General features: G+C 46.7%; 1 pseudogene; it reads left to right on the forward strand.

Annotated features, from left to right (window-relative positions):
• The window catches only part of LOC120017849, a 46272-nt pseudogene that overhangs the window by 16521 nt on the left and 9321 nt on the right, over positions 1 to 20430 (forward strand).

Below are 20430 nucleotides of genomic sequence, written 5' to 3' on the forward strand. Positions count from 1 at the left end.
GGGTAAATATTAGATATATGGGGTATAGATTACATAGATGGGATATAGAATAGATAGATGGGGTATAGATTAGATATATGGGGTATAGATTACATAGATGGGATATAGATTAGATAGATGGGGTATAGATGAAATAGATGGGGTATAGATTAGATATATGGGGTATAGATTAGATAGAAATGGGGTATAGATTAGATAGATGGGGTAAATATTAGATATATGGAATATGGATTTGATAGATGGGTATAGAATAGATAGATGTATATAGATTAGATAGATGGGTTATAGATTACATAGATGGGGTATAGATTAGATAGATGGGGTATAGATTGGATAGATGGGGTATAGAATAGTTAGATGGGGTATAGATTACATAGATGGGGTATAGATTAGATAGATGGGGTATAGATTAGATAGATGGGGTATATATTAGATAGATGGGGAATAGAATAGATAGATGTATATAGATTAGATAGATGGGGTATAGAATAGATAGATGTATATAGATTAGATAGATGCGATATAGATTAGTTAGATGGGGTATAGATTTGTTAGATGGAGTATAGATTTGATAGATGGAATATAGATTTGATAGAGATGGGGTATAGATTAGATAGATGGGGTATAGATTAGTTAGATGGGGTATAGATTAGATAGATGGGGTATAGATTAGTTAGATGTATATAGATTAGATAGATGGGGTATAGATTAGTTAGATGGGGTATAGGTTAGATAGATGGAGTATAGATTAGATAGATGGAATATAGATTTGATAGAGATGGGGTATAGATTTGATAGAGATGGGGTATAGATTAGATAGATGGGGTATAGATTAGATAGATGGGGTATAGATCAGATAGATGGGGTATACTTTACATAGAGATGGGGTATAGATTAGATAGATGGGGTATAGATTAGATATATGGTGTATAGATTAGATATATGGGGTATAGATTAGATAGATGGGGTATAGATTAAATAGATGGGGTATAGATTAGATAGATGGGGTATACTTTACATAGAGATGGGGTATAGATTAGATAGATGGGGTATAGATTCGATAGATGGGGTATACTTTACATAGAGATGGGGTATAGATTAGATAGATGGGGTATAGATTAGATAGATGGGGTATAGATTAGATATATGGGGTATAGATTAGATAGATGGGGTATAGATTACATAGATGGGATATAGAATAGATAGATGGGGTATAGATTAAATAGATGGGGTATAGATTAGATTAATGGGATAAAGATTAGATAGGATATAGGTTAGATAGATGGGATATAGATTCGATACATGGGGTATAGATTCGATAGATATGGGGAATAGATTAGATAGATATGGGGTATAGATTAGATAGATGGGGTATTTTTTATTCATTTATTTTATTTAACCTTCATTTAACTAGGCAAGTCAGTTAATTAAGAACAAATTCTTATTTACAATGATGGTGTCCCAAAAGGCAAAAGGCGGGGGCCTGGGATAAAAATAAAAAAAACAATATAAATATAGGACAAAACACACATCACAACAAGAGAGACAACACACCACTACATAAAGAGATACCTAAGACAACAACATAGCAAGGCAGCAACACATGACAACACAGCATGGTAGAAACAAAACATAACAACAACATGGTAGCAACACAACATGGTAGCAGCACAAAACATGGTACAAACATTATTGGGCACAATCAACAGCACAAATGTCAAGAAGGTAGAGACAACAATACATCACACAAAGCAGCCACAACTGTCAGAACAGTGTCCATGATTGAGTCTTTGAATGAAGAGATTGAGATAAAACTGTCCAGTTTGAGTGTTTGTTGCAGCTCGTTCCAGTCGCTAGCTGCAGCAAACTGAAAAGAGGAGCGACCCAGGGATGTGTGTGCTTTGGGGACCTTTAACAGAATGTGACTGGCAGAGCGGGTGTTGTATGTGGAGCATGAGGGCTGCAGTAGATATCTCAGATAGGGGAGAGTGAGGCCTAAGAGGGTTTTATAAATAAGCATCAACCAGTGGGTCTTGCGATGGGTATACAGAGATGACCAGTTTACAGAGGAGTATAGAGTGCAGTGATGTGTCCTATAAGGAGCATTGGTGGCCGAATGGTAAAGAACATCTAGCCGCTCGAGAGCACGCTTACTTGCCGATCTATAAATTATGTCTCCGTAATCTAGCATGGGTAGGAATTAGGGTTAGTTTGGCAGCTGGGGTGAAAAAGGAATAATTACGATACAGGAAACCAAGTCTAGATTTAACTTTAGCTTGCAGCTTTGATATGTGCTGAGAGAAGAACAGTGTACCGTCTGGCCATACTCCCAAGTACTTGTATGAGATGACTACCTCATGCTCTAAACCCTCAGAGGTAGTAATACCACCTGTGGGAAGAGGGGCATTCTTCTTACCAAACCACATTACCTTTGTTTTGGAGGTGTTCAGAACAAGGTTAATTAAGGGTAGAGAAAGCTTGTTGGACACTAAGAAATCTTTGTTGTAGAGCATTTAACACAATATCTGGGGAAGGGCCAGCTGAGTATAAGACTGTATCATCTGCATATAAATGGATGAGACAGCTTCCTACTGCCTGAGCTATGTTGTTGATGTAAATTGAGAAGAGCGTGGGGCCTAGGATCGAGCCTTGGGGTACTCCCTTGGTGACAGGCAGGGGCTGAGACAGCAGATTTTCTGACTTTATACACTGCACTCTTTGAGAGAGGTAGTTAGCAAACCAGGCCAACGACCCCTCAGAGACACTAATACTTCTTAGCCGGCAAACAGGAATGGAATGGTCTACCATATCAAAAGCTTTGGCCAAGTCAATAAAAATAGCAGCACAATATTGCTTAGAATCAAGGGCAATGGTGACATCATTGGGGACCTTTAAGGTTGCAGTGACACATCCATAACCTGAGCAGAAACCAGATTGCATACCCAAGAGAATACTATAGACATCAAGAAAGTCAGTCAGTTGATTGTTGACAAGTTTTTCCAACACTTTTGATAAACAGGGCAAAATAGAAATAGGCCTATAACAGTTAGGGTCAGCTTGATCTCCCCTTTAAATAAATGACGAACTGTGGCTGCCTTCCAAGCAATGGGAACCTCCCCAGAAAGGAGAGACAGGCTGTGTGATGATAGGGGCAGCAACCTTAAAGAAGAAAGGGTCTAAACCATCTGACCCAGATGTTTTTTTGGGGTTACGTTTATGGAGCTCCTTTAGCACCTTGGACTCAGTGACCGCCTGCAGGGAGAAACTTTGTAGGGGGACAGGGTATAAAGAGTGAGAAGCATCGGGGGTAATCACACGCACCAACGGACATTGTAACAATAATCCAAAGGGCACATCTATACGAGTACTAATCAGTGGGAATAGGGGACAGGTGTGTGTGATGAAAGTTTGGGAGGGATCCGTGACATTCTTGGGGTTAGACCCACTGTCACGTGCGTCATAAGGAGTAGACCAAGATGCAGCGTGATATGTTTCCATCCTTTTATTTGGAATAGAAAACTCAAAGGGAAAAAACAATTAAGCGAACAAATGAAACGTGAAGCTCAAAATAGTGCTCACAGGCAACTATACCTAGACAAGATCCCACAAAGCACAATGGGGAAATGGCTACTTAAATATGATCCCCAATCAGAGACAACGATAAACAGCTGCCTCTGATTGGGAACCATACCAGGCCAACATAGAAATATAATTCCCCTAGATAACCCACCCTTAATCACACCCCGACCTAACCAACATAGAGAATAAACAGCTATCTATGGTCAGGGCGTGACACCCACAGAGAGAGAACTGCTCCTTAAAGTAACTAACTTTGGCCTTCCGGATAGCCTGAGTGCACTTATTTGTCATTTGCCTGAACGATAGCCAGTCAGCTTGAGTATGCGTGTGCCGAGCCTTTCGCCAAATGCAAATCTTGAGGTGGAGTAACTCTGCAAGATCACGGTCGAACCTGTGGCTGAACCTGTTTTTAATTATAATTTTCTTTATGGGGGCGTGTTTGGCTGCAGGGGCAGTATTGAGTAGCTTGAATGAAAAGGTGCCCAGAGGTGCCCAGAGTAAAGAGTAAACTGCCTGCTCCTCAGTCCCAGTTGCTAATATATGCATATTATTATTAGTGTTGGTGTAACGGCTTTCTTCCTGGGATGAAGGAGAGGACCAAAATGCAGCGCAGTTAGTGTTCAACATGTTTAATCAGACGATAAACGGTGAACATTAACAAATAACAAAATAACAAAACGTGAAAGCCGAGACAGTCCTATCTGGTGCAGAACACAAACACAGAGACAGGAAACAGACGAACTAGACACACAACATAGAATTCCCACCCAGCTCACGTCCTGACCAACACTAAACAAGCAAAACACATAAGAACTCTGGTTAGGACGTTACAGTACCCCCCTCCTGAGGTGCGGACTCCGAACGCACCCCTAAAACTCAAGAGGAGGGTCTGGGTGGGCATCTGTCCGCGGTGGCGGCTCCGGCGCAGGACGAGGATACCACTCCACCACTGTCTTTGTCCCCCTCCTTAGCGTCCTTTGAGTGGCAACCCTCGCCCACGACCTTGGCCTAAGAATCCTCCCCAAGGCCCCCACATGATTTAGGAGGTAGCTCAGGACAGAGAGGTAGCTCAGGACAGAGAGGTAGCTCAGGACAGAGAGGTAGCTCAGGACAGAGAGGTAGCTCAGGACAGAGAGGTAGCTCAGGACAGAGAGGTAGCTCTGGACTAATGGCAGCTCCGGACTGAGTGGCAGCTCCGGACTGAGTGGCAGCTCCGGACTGAGTGGCAGCTCCGGACTGAGTGGCAGCTCCAGACTGAGTGGCAGCTCCGGACTGAGTGGCAGCTCATGACTGTAGGGCAGCTCATGACTGTAGGGCAGCTCATGACTGTAGGGCAGCTCATGACTGTAGGGCAGCTCATGACTGGAAGGCAGCTCATGACTGGAAGGCAGCTCATGACTGGAAGGCAGCTCATGACTGGAAGGCAGCTCATGACTGGAAGGCAGCTCTTGACTGGAAGGCAGCTCATGACTGGAGGGCAGCTCATGACTGTAGGGCAGCTCATGACTGTAGGGCAGCTCATGACTGTAGGGCAGCTCATGACTGGAAGGCAGCTCATGACTGGAGGGCAGCTCATGACTGGAGGGCAGCTCTGGCAGCTCCTGACTGGCTGGCGGCTCTGGCAGCTCCTGACTGGCTGGCGGCTCTGGCAGCTCCTGACTGGCTGGCGGCTCTGGCAGCTCCTGACTGGCTGGCGGCTCTGGCAGCTCCTGACTGGCTGGCGGCTCTGGCGGCTCCTGACTGACGGACGGCTCTAGCGGCTCCTGACTGACAGACGGCTCTAGCGGCTCCTGACTGACGGACGGCTCTAATGGCTCGGGACAGACGGGCGGCTCTAATGGCTCGGGACAGACGGGCGGCTCTGAAGAATCAAGGCAGACGGACGACTCAGATGGCGCTGGGCAGACGGACGGCTCAGATGGCGCTGGGCAGACGGACGGCTCAGATGGCGCTGGGCAGACGGATGGCTCAGACGGCGCTGGGCAGACGGATGGCTCAGACGGCGCTGGGCAGACGGATGGCTCAGACGGCGCTGGGCAGACGGATGGCTCAGACGGCGCTGGGCAGACGGATGGCTCAGATGGCGCTGGGCAGACGGATGGCTCAGATGGCGCTGGGCAGACGGATGGCTCAGACGGCGCTGGGCAGACGGATGGCTCAGATGGTGCTGGGCAGGCAGGCAGCTCAGACGGCGCTGGGCAGACGAGCAGTGCAGGCGGCGTTGGGCAGATGGCCGACTCTGACCTGCTGAGGCGCACAGTAGGCCTGGTGCGTGGTGCCGGAACTGGTGGTACCGGACTGGAGACACGCACCTCAAGGCTAGTGCGGGGAGCAGGAACAGGGCACACTGGACTCTCGATGCGCACTATAGGCCTGGTGCGTGGTACCGGCACTGGTGGTACCGGGCTGAGGGCACGCACCTCAGGGCGAGTGCGGGGAGAAGGAACAGTGCGTACAGGGCTCTGGAGACGCACAGGAGGCTTGGTGCGTGGTGCCGGAACTGGTGGTACCGGGCTGGGGCGGGAAGGTGGCGCCGGATATACCGGACCGTGCAGGCGTACTGGCTCCCTTGAGCACCGAGCCTGCCCAACCTTACCTGGTTGAATGGTCCCCGTAGCCCTGCCAGTGCGGCGAGGTGGAATAGCCCGCACTGGGCTATGCTGGCGAACCGGGGACACCATTTGTAAGGCTGGTGCCATGTACACCTGCCCGAGGAGACGTACAGGAGGCCAGATATGTTGAGCCGGCTTCATGGCACTTGGCTCAATGCTCACTCTAGCCCGGCTAGTGCGGGGAGGTGGAATAACCCGCACCGGGCTAAGCACACGTACAGGAGACTCCGTGCGCTCTTCCGCCCAACACGGTGTCTGCCCGTACTCTCGCTCTCCATGGTAAGCCCGGGAAGTTGGCGCAGGTCTCCTACCTGACTTCGCCACACTCCCCTTTAGCCCCCCCCCCCAAGAAATTTTTGGGTGAGCCTCTCGGGCTTCCAGCCGCTCTGCCTTGCTAGCGCCTCATAATGCCGCCTCTCCGCTTTTGATGCCTCCAGCTCCGCTTTGGGGCGGCGACACTCCTCTGGCTCTGCCCAGGGTCCTTCTCCGTCTAGAATCTCCTCCCATGTCCATTCCTCCTTGTACCACTGCTGCTGTCGCTGCTGCCCGTTTCCACGCTGCTTGGTCCGGGTTTGGTGGGTGGTTCTGTAACGGCTTTCTTCCTGGGATGAAGGAGAGGACCAAAATGCAGCGCAGTTAGTGTTCAACATGTTTAATCAGACGATAAACGGTGAACATTAACAAATAACAAAATAACAAAACGTGAAAGCCGAGACAGTCCTATCTGGTGCAGAACACAAACACAGAGACAGGAAACAGACGAACTAGACACACAACATAGAATTCCCACCCAGCTCACGTCCTGACCAACACTAAACAAGCAAAACACATAAGAACTCTGGTCAGGACGTTACAGTTGGATAGAAAACACTCTGACGTTTCTAAAACTGTTTGAATGATGTCTGTGAGTATAACATAACTCATATGGCTGGCAAAAACCTGAGAGAAAAATCCAACCAGGAAGTGGGAAATCTGAGGTTTGTAGGTTTTGAACTCATCGCCTATCGAATACACAGTGGGATATGGGTCAGTTTGCACTTCCTACGGCTTCCACTAGATGTCAACAGTCTGTAGAACCTTGTCTGATGCTTCTATTGTGAAGTGGGGCCGAAGGAGACGGGAATGAGTAAGGTCTACCATGAACTGACCATGCTCTGATAATGCGCACTCACATGAGGGAGCTCTGTTCCATCGCACTTCTGAAGACAATGGAATTCTCCGGTTGGAACTTTATTGAAGATTTATGCTAAAAACATCCTAAAGATTGATTCAATACATCGTTTGACATGTTTCCACTGACTGTTACGGAACATTTTGACATTTCGTCTGCTTTTAGTGAACGCGCTTCCTGACTTTGGATTTGTTGACCAAACACGCTAACAAAAATAGCTATTTGGACATAAATGATGGACATTACCGAACAAAACAAACATTTCTTGTGGAAGTGGGAGTCCTGGGAGTGCATTCCGACGAAGATCAGCAAAGGTAAGTGAAGATTTATAATGCTATTTATAACTTTTGTTGACTCCACAATTTGGCGGGTAACTGTATGGCTTCCTTTTGTGGCTGAACGCTGTTCTCAGATTATTGAATATTGTGCTTTTGCCGTAAAGCTTTTTTGAAATCTGACACAGTGGTTGTATTAAGAACAAGTGTATCTATAATTCTATGTAAAATATGTATCTTTCATCAAAGTGTATGATGAGTATTTCTGTTATTTGATGTGGCTCTCTGCAATTTCTCCGGATATTTTGGAGGCCTTTCTGAACATGGCGCCAATGTAAACTGAGGTTTTTGGATATAAATATAAACTTTATCGAACAAAACATATATGTATTGTGTAACATGAAGTGTCATCTGATGAAGATCATCAAAGGTTAGTGATTCATTTGATCTCTATCTATTTTTGCTTTTTGTGACTCCTGTCTGGCTGGAAAAATGGCTGTGTTTTTCTGTGATTTTGCAGTGACCTAACATAATCGGTTGTGGTGCTTTCGCTGTAAAGCCTTTTTGAAATCGGACACTGTGGTGGTATTAACAAGAAGTGTATCTGTAAAATGGTGTGAAATAATTGTATGCTTGAGGAATTTTAATTATGAGATTTCTGTTGAATTTGGCGCCCTGCACTTTCACTGGCTGTTGTCATATCGATCCCGTTAACGGGATTGCAGCCATAAGAAGTTTTAACAATACCACTGAAAATATCAAAAAATAAGGTCCAAGCGTCTTCGACAGAGGGTATCAAGCTGATTCTATATCATTTTACAGAAGCCAGTTCATGAAGGAAGCTCATGAAAGTTTTTTAGCAAGCGTTATGACAAATCAGGACAGGTCGTTTCACAAAGCAGCCATTACGAACACAGACTGTAAAACAGTGATCACTAAGGACATTACTGAAAACACCAGACTGATACCTATCAGGATTATTTGTGAGGATAACATCGAGGAGAGTAGCCTTTTCTAGGTGTTTGGAGTCATACCTTGAGGGATTAGTAATAATCTGAGAAAGATTTAGGGAGTCCCATTGCTTTAGGATTTGGTCAGGTGGTTTAAGTATGTCCCCGTTTAGGTCACCGAGCAGGAAAAATTCAGACTTAGTGTAAGGTGCCAGGAGAGAGCTTAGGGCAGGTAGGTTACAGGCCGGTGCTGATGGAGGACGATAACACCCAGCAACAGTCAACAAAGAGCTATTTGAAAGTTGAATGCTTAAAACCAGCAAATCAAATTATTTGGGGACAGACTTGATGGAGACAACCGAGCACTGAAGGTGATCCTTGGTAAAGATTGCCACTCCCCCATCTTGCCGAAAAAGGTTATAACCAGAAAGGTGAACATCAGTATTCAAAACACTTTTCCTTAACCACGTCTCAGTAATGACCAACACATCTGGGATTGGAGCTGTGAACCCACACTTTCAATTTATCCATTTTAGGTAATAAGCTTCTAATGTTAACGTGCAGAAAACCCAGGCTTTTACGAGAGCAGAAATCAGTGAAGCAGATATCAGAGCACAAGTCAGAATTGGGGCTAGCAACTGTAGATGATGGGCCAGGGTGTACATGCACATTTCCAGATATCATCAACAGTAATACAATCAAGGCACAGCAGAGGACAGGGAGAGCTCTGCAGTGCTGATTTATGACATCTGAATGTGCATCAGATGACAACAAGATCATATTGTACAGCAATTTTATCTGGTAACATGAATACATATGGGGTATAGATTAGATAGATGAAATATAGATTAGATAGATGGGCTATAGATTAGATAGATAGTGGTATAGATCAGTTAGATGGAATATAGAATAGATAGGATATGGAATAGATAGACAGAGAATAGATTAGTTAGATGGGGTATATATTAGACATATGGGGTATAGATTAGAAAGATGGGATACAAATTAAATTAATGAGATATAGATTAGATAGATGGGGTATAGATTAGATAGATGGGGTATAGATTAGATAGATGGGATATAGATTAGATAGATGGGATATAGATTAGATAGACGGGTACAGATTAGATAGATGGGGTATAGATTAGATAGAGATGGGATATAGATTAGATAAAAATGGGATATAGCATAGATATAGTTGGTATATAGGTTAGATAGAAATGGTATATAGGTTAATTAAATAGAGATGGGATATAGATTACATAGAGATGGTATATAGGTTAGATACAGATGGGATATAGGTTAGATAGAGATGGGATATAGGTTAGATAGATGGGATATTGTAAGGGGTGCGTAACTGGTGGCAGAGAAGTCAGACGCAGGAGAGCAGAACTGGGTAAATACAAAACCACCGGCATCCAGAATAACAACCTATGGGTACAAAACCCGTCGCGCACCAGACAACAATGTGCACAAGCACTTACAACAAACAATTCCGCACAAAGACATGGGGGGAACAGAGGGTTAAATACACAACACGTAATGAGGGAATGAAAACCAGGTGTGTGGGAAAACAAGACAAAACAAATGGACGATGGCTAGATGGCTAGAAGACCGGTGACGTCGACCGCCGAAGGAAAGGAACCGACTTCGGTATGGTATGTAGGTTAGATAGAGATGGGATATAGGTTAGATAGAGGTGGGATATAGATTAGATAGAGATGCGGTATAGATTAGATAGAGATGGGATATAGATTAGATAGAGATGAGGTATAGATTAGATAGATATGGGGTATAGATTAGATAGAGATGAGGTATAGATTAGATAGAGATGGGATATAGTTTAGATAGAGATGAGGTATAGATTAGATAGATATGGGGTATAGATTAGATAGATTGGATATAAATTAGATATAGATGAGGTATAGATTAGATAGAGATGAGGTATAGATTAGATAGATATGGGGTATAGATTAGATAGATTGGGTATAAATTAGATAGAGATGCGGTGTAGATTAGATAGAGATGGGATATAGATTAGATATATGGGGTATAGATTAGATAGATTGGGTATAAATTAGATAGAGATGCGGTATAGATTAGATAGAGATGGGATATAGATTAGATAGAGATGAGGTATAGATTAGATAGATATGGGGTATAGATTAGATAGATTGGGTATAAATTAGCTAGATGGGATATAGATTAGATACATGGGATATAGATTAGATACATGGGATATAGATGGGTATAGATTTGATAGATATTGGGTATAGATTAGATAGATGGGGTATAGATTAGATAGATGGGATATAGATTAGATAGATGGGATACAGATTAGATACATGGGGTTTAGATTAGATAGATATGGGGTATAGATTAGATAGATGGGGCATATATTAGATAGATGGGATATAGATTACATGGAGATGGGGTATAGATTAGATAGATATGGGGTATAGATTAGATAGATTGGGTATAAATTAGCTAGATGGGATATAGATTAGATACATGGGATATAGATTAGATACATGGGATATAGATGGGTATAGATTTGATAGATATTGGGTATAGATTAGATAGATGGGGTATAGATTAGATAGATGGGATATAGATTAGATAGATGGGATACAGATTAGATACATGGGGTTTAGATTAGATAGATATGGGGTATAGATTAGATAGATGGGGCATATATTAGATAGATGGGATATAGATTACATGGAGATGGGGTATAGATTAGACAGAGATGGGTAATAGATTAGGTAGAGATGGGGTATAGATTAGGTAGATTAAATAAATAGGGATGGATGAAAGTCTTTTGGCAGAAGCCAACTGAGCCCATATCAGTGTGCAATGTACATCCCTCGTTTACCGGACCTGGTATCTGTGGAGACAAGAGGAAATGGAGGGTTCAGAATGTCACCCGGGGGAGAATTGACCCGTGACATCACTGTGTACTTGGACTGATTGATACCCTGGTGCCTCTCTCTCTCTCTCTGTCCCTCTGTCTCTATGTCTCTCTCTCTCTGTCTCTCTCTGTCTCATACACACACATTCTCGCTCTCTGTCTCTCTGTCTCTCTCTCTCTGTCTCTCTCTGTCTCATACACACACATTCTCTCTCTCTCTCTCTCTCTCTCTCTCTCTCTCTCTCTCTCTCTCTCTCTCTCTCTCTCTCTGTCCCTCTGTCTCTCTGTCTCTCTCTCTCTGTCTGTCGTCTCTCTCTGTCTCCTACACACACATTCTCGCTCTCTCTCTCTCTCTCCTATTCTTCGTACAATCAATTTCTCTATTCCTTGTACAGTGCTTTTGGACAGTTTTCAGACCCCTTGACTTTTCCACATTTTGTTACATTACAGACTTATTCTAAAATTGATTAAATAAATGTTTTCCTTCATCAATCTACACACTATACCCTATAATGACAAAGCAAAAACAGGTTTTTAGATTTTTGAGCAAATTTGATAAAGATATAAAAATAAAATACCTTATTTGCATAAGTATTCAGACCCTTTGCTATGAGACTCGAAATTGAGCTCAGGTGCATCCTATTTCCATTGATCATCCTTGAGATGTTTCTACAACTTGATTGGAATCCACCTGTGGAAAATTAAATTGCTTGATAATTATTTGGAAAGTCTATATAAGATCTCACAGTACACTGTGCGTGTCAGAGCAAAAACCAAGCCATGATGTCGAAGGAATTGTTACAGGGGGTCAAGACAGGATTGTGTCGAGGCACAGATCTGGGGAAGGGTAACAAAACATTTCTGCAGCATTGTAGGTCCCCAAGAACACAGTGGTATCCATCATTCTTAAATGGAAGAAGTGTATAACCACCAAGACACTACCATTCAGGCCTTTATGGTAGAGTGGCCAGACAGAAGCAACTCCACAGTAAAAGGCACATGACAGCCGGCTTGGAGTTTGCCAAAAGGCACCTAAAGACTCTCAGACCATGAGAAACAAGATTCTCTGATCTGATGAAAGCAAGATTGAACTCTTTGGCCTGAATGCCAAGCGTCACGTCTGGAGGAAACCTGGCACCATCCCTACGGTGAGGCATGATGGTGGCATCATCATGCTGTGGGGATGTTTTTCAGTGGCAGGGACTGGGAGACTAGTCAGGATCGAGGGAAAGATGAACGGAGCAAAGTACAGAGAGATCCTTGATGAAAACCTGCTCCAGAGCGCTCAGGACCTCAGACTGGGGCAAAGGTTTACCTCCCAACAGGACAATGAACCTCAGCATACAGCAAAGACAATGCAAGTCTCTGAATGTCCTTGAGTGACCCAGCCAGAGCCTGGACTTGAACTCGATCGAACATACCTGGAGAGACTTGAAAATAGCATGTTCAGCTTCGGTCCCCATCCAACCTGACAGAGCTTGCGAGGATCTGCAGAGAAGAATGGGAGATACTCCCCAAATACAGGTGTGCCAAACTTTTAGGGTCATACCCAAGAAGACTGGAGGCTGTAATCACTGCCAAAGGTGCTTCAGCAAAGTACTGAGTAAAGAGTCTGAGTACTTATGTCATATTTCAGTTTACATTTTTTATAAATTTTCTGACATTTAAAAAAATCTGGTTTTGCTTTGTCATTATGGGGTATTGTGTGTAGATTGATGAGGGGATTACCATTGTCATTGTTTTATTTAACTTAGTCCTGCATGTTGGAGCTCGGGGGCCTAAGATTTTCACTGTACCCTGCAACCTCACCTGCAACACTGTACATGTGACTATTAAACACTCTGAATCGGAATCAACTCTACTGTTACATCATGGCCGACAGGAGCACTAAAACTCTTGTACTGTATTGAGAAATCTGAAGTTAGGCTTGATAGGTAGACCTGGTGGATATGATTTAACTTGATTGTTTTGTCTCTAAAAATGAAGGTGTAGCTGTTCTATTGAGGTGTCTTACTGCCCTAGCTCTCTCTCCCTCTCCCTCTCCCTCTCCCTCTCCCTCTCCCTCCCTCTAGTCCACCAAGGTTAGGTTGTATACATTGTATTGAGGTGTGTAATCAGTTTCCCATGTTATTAAATTGTGCTTACTCTCCCTCCAGCCCTCCCTACCCCCTATCTTCCTCCCTCCACCTTTCCTCTCACCCTCCCTCCCTCTCTCCAGTCCCCAGGGTGGTAGCTGTCTCCTCAGATGCGTCTGGTGGAGGACATCCCATCCTCTCTGTCTATAGTTGAGATCTATGCCACGCTTGTCCAAGAAGGGCATCAAGCAAGATAACCCCATCTCACGCTACTACGATCGTCTGGCTACTGTACAGGCCAGGGGCACACAGGCCAGCCACCAGGTACTGGAACACACACACACACACACACACACACACACACACACACACACACCCACACCCACACCCACACACACACACAGAAAGACCACCTGGCTACAGTTCAGTCCAGCGGCACACAGGCCACCAGGTACAGTCTGGAACACACATACACTCCCTCTCTGACTCTAACCCCCTGTCCTCACCAGGTACTGTCTGGAACACACACACTCCCTCTCTGACTCCAACCCCCGGTCCCCACCAGGTACTGTCTGGAACACACACACTCCCTCTCTGACTCCAACCATTCCACGCAGACACACACACAGACACACACACACACACACACACACACTGACACACGCACAAAGACCACCTGGCTGCAGTTAAGTCCAGCGGCACACTCCCTCTCTGACTCCAACCCCCTGTCCCCACCAGGTACTGTCTGGAACACACACATACACTCCTTCTCTGACCCTTCCCCCGGTCCCCACCAGGTACTGTCTGGAACACACACACTCCCTCTCTGACTCTAACCCCCTGTCCCCACCAGGTACAGTCTGGAACACACACACTCCCTCTCTGACTCTAACCCCCTGTCCCCACCAGGTACTGTCTGGAACACACACACTCCCTCTCTGACTCTAACCCCCTGTCCCCACCAGGTACTGTCTGGAACACACACACTCCCTCTCTGACTCTAACCCCCGGTCCCCACCAGGTACAGTCTAGAACACACACACTCCCTCTCTGACTCTAACCCCCTGTCCCCACCAGGTACTGTCTGGAACACACACACTCCCTCTCTGACTCTAACCCCCGGTCCCCACCAGGTACAGTCTGGAACACACACACTCCCTCTCTGACTCTAACCCCCTGTCCCCACCAGGTACTGTCTGGAACACACACACTCCTTCTCTGACCCTTCCCCCTGTCCCCACCAGGTACTGTCTGGAACACACACACTCCCTCTCTGACTCTAACCCCCTGTCCCCACCAGGTACAGTCTGGAACACACACACTCCCTCTCTGACTCTAACCCCCTGTCCCCACCAGGTACTGTCTGGAACACACACACTCCCTCTCTGACTCCAACCCCCTGTCCCCACCAGGTGCTGTCTGGAACACACACACTCCCTCTCTGTCTCCAACCCCCTGTCCCCACCAGGTGCTGTCTGGAACACACACTCCCTCTCTGACTCCAACCCCCGGTCCCCACCAGGTGCTGCGTGACATTCTGAAGGAGGTGCAGGGGAACATGGTACCTTGCAGCATGCTGAGGGAGTGGGCGTTACACACCTTCCCCAAAGCTACAGACTACTGGACCTTCAGGAAAATGTTTAGCTGTCTCTCATCGGCCTGGCTGAATTCATGTTACACCTCAACCGCATCAAACCTGAGATGCTGCAGATAGCACAGAGAGACACGCATCCTCAAACCTGAGACGCTGCAGATAGCACAGAGAGACACGCATCCTCAAACCTGAGACGCTGCAGATAGTACAGAGAGACACGCATCCTCAAACCTGAGACGCTGCAGATAGCACAGAGAGACACGCATCCTCAAACCTGAGACGCTGCAGATAGCACAGAGAGACACGCATCCTCAAACCTGAGACGGTGCAGATAGTACAGAGAGACACGCAACCTTTAAACCTGAGACGCTGCAGATAGCACAGAGAGACACGCATCCTCAAACCTGAGGCGCTGCAGATAGCACAGAGAGACACGCATCCTCAAACCTGAGATGCTGCAGATAGCACAGAGAGACACGCATCCTCAAACCTGAGACGCTGCAGATAGTACAGAGAGACACGCATCCTCAAACCTGAGGCACTGCAGATAGCACAGAGAGACACGCATCCTCAAACCTGAGGCACTGCAGATAGCACAGAGAGACAGGCATCCTCAAACCTGAGGCACTGCAGATAGCACAGAGAGACACGCATCCTCAAACCTGAGGCGCTGCAGATAGCACAGAGAGACACGCATCCTCAAACCTGAGGCACTGCAGATAGCACAGAGAGACACGCATCCTCAAACCTGAGGCACTGCAGATAGCACAGAGAAACACGCATCCTCAAACCTGAGGCGCTGCAGATAGCACAGAGAGACACGCATCCTCAAACCTGAGGCGCTGCAGATAGCACAGAGAGACACGCATCCTCAAACCTGAGACGCTGCAGATAGTACAGAGAGACACGCAACCTTTAAACCTGAGACGCTGCAGATAGCACAGAGAGACACGCATCCTCAAACCTGAGACGCTGCAGATAGCACAGAGAGACACGCATCCTCAAACCTGAGACGCTGCAGATAGCACAGAGAGACACGCATCCTCAAACCTGATGCGCTGCAGATAGCACAGAGAGACATGCATCCTCAAACCTGAGGCGCTGCAGATAGCACAGAGAGACACGCATCCTCAAACCTGAGACGCTGCAGATAGTACAGAGAGACACGCAACCTTTAAACCTGAGACGCTGCAGATAGCACAGAGAGACACGCATCCTCAAACCTGAGACGCTGCAGATAGCACAGAGAGACACGCATCCTCAAACCTGAGGCGCTGCAGATAGCACAGAGAGACACGCATCCTCAAACCTGAGACGCTGCAGATAGCACAGAGAGACACGCATCCTCAAACCTGAGACGCTGCAGATAGCACAGAGAGACACGCATCCTCAAACCTGAGACGCTGCAGATAGTACAGAGAGACACGCAACCTTTAAACCTGAGACGCTGCAGATAGCACAGAGAGACACGCATCCTCAAACCTGAGGCGCTGCAGATAGCACAGAGAGACACGCATCCTCAAACCTGAGATGCTGCAGATAGCACAGAGAGACACGCATCCTCAAACCTGAGACGCTGCAGATAGTACAGAGAGACACGCATCCTCAAACCTGAGGCACTGCAGATAGCACAGAGAGACACGCATCCTCAAACCTGAGACGCTGCAGATAGCACAGAGAGACACGCATCCTCAAACCTGAGGCACTGCAGATAGCACAGAGAGACACGCATCCTCAAACCTGAGGCACTGCAGATAGCACAGAGAGACACGCATCCTCAAACCTGAGGCACTGCAGATAGCACAGAGAGACACGCATCCTCAAACCTGAGGCGCTGCAGATAGCACAGAGAGACACGCATCCTCAAACCTGAGGCACTGCAGATAGCACAGAGAGACACGCATCCTCAAACCTGAGGCGCTGCAGATAGCACAGAGAGACACGCATCCTCAAACCTGAGGCGCTGCAGATAGCACAGAGAGACACGCATCCTCAAACCTGAGGCGCTGCAGATAGCACAGAGAGACACGCATCCTCAAACCTGAGACGCTGCAGATAGTACAGAGAGACACGCAACCTTTAAACCTGAGACGCTGCAGATAGCACAGAGAGACACGCATCCTCAAACCTGAGACGCTGCAGATAGCACAGAGAGACACGCATCCTCAAACCTGAGGCGCTGCAGATAGCACAGAGAGACACGCATCCTCAAACCTGAGACGCTGCAGATAGCACAGAGAGACACGCATCCTCAAACCTGAGACGCTGCAGATAGCACAGAGAGACACGCATCCTCAAACCTGAGACGCTGCAGATAGTACAGAGAGACACGCAACCTTTAAACCTGAGACGCTGCAGATAGCACAGAGAGACACGCATCCTCAAACCTGAGGCGCTGCAGATAGCACAGAGAGACATTCATCCTCAAACCTGAGATGCTGCAGATAGCACAGAGAGACACGCATCCTCAAACCTGAGACGCTGCAGATAGCACAGAGAGACACGCATCCTCAAACCTGAGGCACTGCAGATAGCACAGAGAGACACGCATCCTCAAACCTGAGACGCTGCAGATAGCACAGAGAGACACGCATCCTCAAACCTGAGACGCTGCAGATAGCACAGAGAGACACGCATCCTCAAACCTGAGGCACTGCAGATAGCACAGAGAGACACGCATCCTCAAACCTGAGGCACTGCAGATAGCACAGAGAGACACGCATCCTCAAACCTGAGGCACTGCAGATAGCACAGAGAGACACGCATCCTCAAACCTGAGGCGCTGCAGATAGCACAGAGAGACACGCATCCTCAAACCTGAGACGCTGCAGATAGCACAGAGAGACACGCATCCTCAAACCTGAGGCACTGCAGATAGCACAGAGAGACACGCATCCTCAAACCTGAGGCGCTGCAGATAGCACAGAGAGACACGCATCCTCAAACCTGAGGCGCTGCAGATAGCACAGAGAGACACGCATCCTCAAACCTGAGACGCTGCAGATAGTACAGAGAGACACGCAACCTTTAAACCTGAGACGCTGCAGATAGCACAGAGAGACACGCATCCTCAAACCTGAGATGCTGCAGATAGCACAGAGAGACACGCATCCTCAAACCTGAGACGCTGCAGATAGCACAGAGAGACACGCATCCTCAAACCTGATGCGCTGCAGATAGCACAGAGAGACACGCATCCTCAAACCTGAGGCGCTGCAGATAGCACAGAGAGACACGCATCCTCAAACCTGAGACGCTGCAGATAGTACAGAGAGACACGCAACCTTTAAACCTGAGACGCTGCAGATAGCACAGAGAGACACGCATCCTCAAACCTGAGACGCTGCAGATAGCACAGAGAGACACGCATCCTCAAACCTGAGGCGCTGCAGATAGCACAGAGAGACACGCATCCTCAAACCTGAGGCACTGCAGATAGCACAGAGAGACACGCATCCTCAAACCTGAGGCGCTGCAGATAGCACAGAGAGACACGCATCCTCAAACCTGAGGCGCTGCAGATAGCACAGAGAGACACGCATCCTCAAACCTGAGACGCTGCAGATAGTACAGAGAGACACGCAACCTTTAAACCTGAGACGCTGCAGATAGCACAGAGAGACACGCATCCTCAAACCTGATGCGCTGCAGATAGCACAGAGAGACACGCATCCTCAAACCTGAGGCGCTGCAGATAGCACAGAGAGACACGCATCCTCAAACCTGAGACGCTGCAGATAGTACAGAGAGACACGCAACCTTTAAACCTGAGACGCTGCAGATAGCACAGAGAGACACGCATCCTCAAACCTGAGACGCTGCAGATAGCACAGAGAGACACGCATCCTCAAACCTGAGGCGCTGCAGATAGCACAGAGAGACACGCATCCTCAAACCTGAGACGCTGCAGATAGTACAGAGAGACACGCATCCTCAAACCTGAGGCGCTGCAGATAGCACAGAGAGACACGCATCCTCAAACCTGAGACGCTGCAGATAGCACAGAGAGACACGCATCCTCAAACCTGAGACGCTGCAGATAGCACAGAGAGACACGCATCCTCAAACCTGAGACGCTGCAGATAGCACAGAGAGACACGCATCCTCAAACCTGAGACGCTGCAGATAGTACAGAGAGACACGCAACCTTTAAACCTGAGACGCTGCAGATAGCACAGAGAGACACGCATCCTCAAACCTGATGCGCTGCAGATAGCACAGAGAGACACGCATCCTCAAACCTGAGGCGCTGCAGATAGCACAGAGAGACACGCATCCTCAAACCTGAGACGCTGCAGATAGTACAGAGAGACACGCAACCTTTAAACCTGAGACGCTGCAGATAGCACAGAGAGACACGCATCCTCAAACCTGAGACGCTGCAGATAGCACAGAGAGACACGCATCCTCAAACCTGAGGCGCTGCAGATAGCACAGAGAGACACGCATCCTCAAACCTGAGACATACACATACACATATACACATCGAGACATGTGCATGCACACACACACACACGCCTCCTCCACACCCAACCCTGGCCAAGGACACTTAGATAAGGGAATTTGAAGCAGTCTGTCTGTCAAATAAAGAGTTTAAGGATGTCAAGGAGACTAATTAAATGTGAAGATGTTCCTCCGAGACCCCTAAATTTCATGCCCAGGATCCCCTGCTGAGGTAATCTGGCGACCCAGGGACCCCCGCCGAGGAAAATTTATGACCCAGGGACCCCAGCCGAGATATAGAGTTGGGGTAAAGATTAGATAATGGGATATAGATTAAATAGATGGGATATAGTTAGATGGGATATAGATTAAATAAATGGGATATAGATTAGATAGATGTAGTATAGATTAGATAGAGATGGGATATAGATTAGATAGAGATGGGCTATAGATTAGATAGACATGGGCTATAGATTAGATAGACATGGGGTATAGATTAGCTAGAGATGGGGTATAGATTAGACAGATGGGGTATAGATTAAATAGAGATGGGGTATAGATTAGATAGACGGGTATAGATTAGATAGATGGGGTATAGATTAGATAGAGGTGCGATATAGATTAGATTGAGATGAGATGGGATATAGATTAGATGGAGATGGGCTATAGATGAGATAGATGGATATAGATTAGATAGAAATGTGATATAGATTAGATGGATGGGGTATAGATTAGATGGATGGGGTATAGATTATATAGATGGGGAATATATTAGAAAGAGATGGGGTATAGATTAGGAAGATTGAAGATAGATTAGATA

Source organism: Salvelinus namaycush, chromosome 22, assembly GCF_016432855.1.
Source record: "Salvelinus namaycush isolate Seneca chromosome 22, SaNama_1.0, whole genome shotgun sequence".
Lineage (NCBI taxonomy): Eukaryota > Metazoa > Chordata > Actinopteri > Salmoniformes > Salmonidae > Salvelinus > Salvelinus namaycush.